This window comes from Sinocyclocheilus anshuiensis, unplaced genomic scaffold (assembly GCF_001515605.1).
Source record: "Sinocyclocheilus anshuiensis isolate Anshui unplaced genomic scaffold, SAMN03320099.WGS_v1.1 scaffold1746, whole genome shotgun sequence".
NCBI classification, from domain to species: domain Eukaryota; kingdom Metazoa; phylum Chordata; class Actinopteri; order Cypriniformes; family Cyprinidae; genus Sinocyclocheilus; species Sinocyclocheilus anshuiensis.
In genome coordinates, this window is record NW_015545562.1 from 1,671,101 (window position 1) to 1,674,711 (window position 3,611).

A 3,611-nucleotide genomic window follows, 5' to 3' on the forward strand; every position below is an offset into this window, starting at 1 on the left:
CCCCCCCCCCCCCCCCACACGCACATTGTGCAGTATGTATATAATAGACAGCATGCAGATTTTTTTCCTATGGAATACCCGGATGACCTACAACATTTGCCTAAATATGTAGTATACAACAAAGTGCATGGGATACTGTATCTTACATGCAGTGCACTCATCATGACCCTTTTGTTTAGTCTAAGTGATAAATGATCTGGAAGCAATATTAACTATGGTTTTCTTTAAATGACTTATAAAAAATTTTTTTTTTTTTAACAGTTAAAGTACAAGTTTGCAGATTTTCAATCAGCTTTATCTGTAGTACATTCAAATGAACGGTGTGTACCCTTTATCTGTGTTAGCCTGCACCCAGATCTCCTGTTGGTTTGTCAGCTTTAGTGTTTTTGTTAACTACAAATTCCCACCCACGGACAGTTGGAGCCCTGGGCATTATGGGTGTTGAAATTTCCCTACATTTTTGGCAAAAGGGAATTTCATAGCCCCTTTTCTCCGTTTTCTCTAGTCATGTAACGCATTTTTTGCCCTTCTACTGCATAGACATCCAAGTTTAATTAAAAGCCCATCTTTCCAGCGGTGAATTACCCTTTCAACCCTTCACTAAGCTCCACCTCATTGGTTACTGTTGCCAACTCACACTTTACAGAATATCCCATAGGAATGAACTAAGAAAAGTTTTTTTATTTTTTTTTATTTTTTAGTAAAATGAACTTGATTGGATGTGGGCTAGAAATAACGGTTGCATTTCAAAGCACTCTATCTGCCTTTTTTATTTAAAGATTTTTTAAAGAAATTGTTATTTGGTAACACTTTGATATATAGAATAGAGCAAATTGCGAATAGCAACTATTGCTCAAGTAGGATTTGTTAGTAACATTTTCAAAGCAGATCACAGCCAAGCATCAATTATCTTTGACACATTTATGCAAAATTGAAATTAAATTACCCAAACATTTTTCATGAGATGATAACCTAGTAAAATAATGTCTCCCTTACTAAAGGACAGTTTTATATATGTGGTTTCAGTTGTTCCTACTTTATGAAAAATTTTTTAGAATAAAGTTTAGTATGAGAGTTATTGGTGAATCATGATTTATTCATAACAAAGGCAGATTTACATTTATTACATTTACATATATTTCTTGCTCTAAGTTAGGATTCCATTCTGAACATATGACACACAATCTCCTCTCTAGACAAAGTAATAAATATCTCTTCTGCGAGATAAAGGGAGAGTGTGTGTGAGATGATTACCCTCAGATGTGCCATATGTGTGAGTTTACCCACAGTACACACAGAGCCGAGAGGATGAAGGGAGTAGAACGTCCCCACACTTGTTCTTTTCATCCCTTTATTCTTGGAGGAAGAGGCACATGTATATTTTTGGGGGGGCTGCGAGTGGTGCGTTTTCTCTCAGTAGGGATGATGCTAGTCATTAATCATCGTGTCTTGTGCTGAAACGGCCTCCCACTTGAAATGCCAATAGGATCTGCTGCACCCAGCGCCCCCTACTGTTCATCTGCTCCGTTAACCGTTCGCGGGGGCCTCCCGCTGGTTCACACATCTGGAGCCAAGCCAGACGACTGGGATATTTTTAATTCCGCTTCCCCTTTACCTCAACTCTCAGGAATGCTCTCCCACCTGCACGGCGTCTGCTCGCCATTACGTTTATTTGAAATTCAGATCTATATTTGCTCATCAAAAACACATGCTACATCGGGTAAAATGCACACGGAGCGCTCGCAATGAAGAACATCTTGGAGCCCATAACTTAAGCTCACTGTTAAATTGCCCCAAACCATGTGAATATGTGTATCTGTCTTACAGGAACACAGGAAATACCATCTTCTTAACCAGGTTTTTGATCTATATGTCCATACATGACCTCTCGTATAAAGGCCAGTGCTGTGAAGATACGTTGGGACCAGATCCAAAGCGTTTGAGAACCAGGTCAGTTTCATTCAAGCTCACACACAATACTCCCATTTACAGTGAGTCACAAACACTCTTGTGTGACGTTGAAGTGGATCCTTTTTGTTGGAGTGATGATGTGTGGCATCTGCGCACTTCATAAAGGCCTCATGCTCACGGGGGTCGTGTTATTGTTGTAGTGGGAAGTCCTTCACATCATAAATACGCCCCTGGGAAACACGACTTTGAGGAACTGAAACGTGCTTTCGAGGTAACGCGTAATTTACACACCAAACATTCCCAGAGGCAGATGCCTGTCTGACTGACTGGGGCAAATTGTGGACATAATGGCTGCAGGCTTGCTTCCCCCCCCCCGTTTGAAACCAGAATTTGAACTGCATAAATGGGACAAATCTGCCCGGTTCTCCTCCTGGACCCCATCTCGGTAAGTTTGGGGGAAGTTTCTGTGATCAAAAGCATTGTAAAATGGTTCCAGGGCAGGATATTTCCTCGGTGTGTTTCTCAAGTTTAGATGGACAAGGAGGAAGAAAGGTTTCCCTTCCTTTTTTTTCTTCCAGCTTTTGAGGGGAGACCACAGAGTAGTTTTTTTTTTTTTTTGGGGGGGTAACGCTACATTCCACAGCAGTCATGATAGTTGGGGTGGTCTTGTGTGTGTGTGTATATATGTTTGCATGTCTTTCTTGTCTCTCCTTAACAGGCCCAATGAAATGTTTTCAGTGAAAAGTTCAACCCTCATGTTTGGTATGTTTGACTTTTTTTCTTTGGTTTTCCAGACATCCCTGTGATTTATTAGTAAGAATAATAGGATTATTTCATGTCTAATCTACCACATTTTTTATTTTGTTAATTTTCTGAACAAAGGTGAAGACACACAAATGGTTGAAGCCAAACTACTAATTGAATTCATAAATATTTAAAGAGTAATATATTATTAAAATCTATTAAAATTTCACAGTTTTTACATGTGACTGGGTGGGAAAATGGTCAAATCAAAAGTCCAAATTTGGGGGTTGGTAATTTTTTAAACATATTTGAAAAGTCTCTTTATGGTTACTAAGGATCCATTTATTTGATAGAAATACAGTAATTTTGTGAGAAATCATTACAATTTAAAAGGCCTGTTTTCTACTTGAATCTATTTTAAAATGTAATGTATTTCTGTCGTGTCAAAGCTGAATTTTCAGCAGCCATTACTCCAGTCTTCAGTGTCACATGATCCTTCAGTAATCTTTCTAATATGCTGATCTTGTGCTCAAGAAATATATCATATTATCATCAATTTTTAAATGTTTGTTGTACACTTATTTTTCAGGAAGAGTAGAAAGAATAGCATTTATTTGAAATGTACATCTTTTGGGAGAATATAAATGTCTTTACGGTCACTTTTAGATCAATTTAAAGCATCCTTGCTGAAAAGCATTAATTTCTTTCTAAAAAAATAAATAAAATGTAGGGCACACTACTGAAAACATACTTCTGGTTTGAATTGACATTTAATGGCCCAGTAGTAATTTCAAAATTATAAAGTATTCCCTCTAAATTATTTTAATATGCTTCTCTAAATTTAGCATCTATTATTGAAGCTTTGACCCCAAACAGAACATGAGTGTCACTGCTTTGTTCATATTATCCGTGATAATCTACAGCTATCGCGATTTAACTTTTTTTTTTTTTTTTTT

General features: G+C 37.5%; 1 long non-coding RNA gene across 1 annotated transcript in view; it reads left to right on the forward strand.

Moving 5' to 3' along the window:
- The window catches only part of LOC107698342 (uncharacterized), a 5,975-nt gene extending 3,424 nt beyond the window's left edge, over nt 1–2,551 (forward strand). Inside the window, exons 2-3 of the long non-coding RNA XR_001635337.1 lie at nt 1,828–1,950; nt 2,112–2,551. This is a non-coding gene — a long non-coding RNA (uncharacterized LOC107698342). The remainder of the gene's footprint in view (nt 1–1,827; nt 1,951–2,111) is intronic.
- Nucleotides 2,552–3,611: the final 1,060 nt, after the last annotated feature.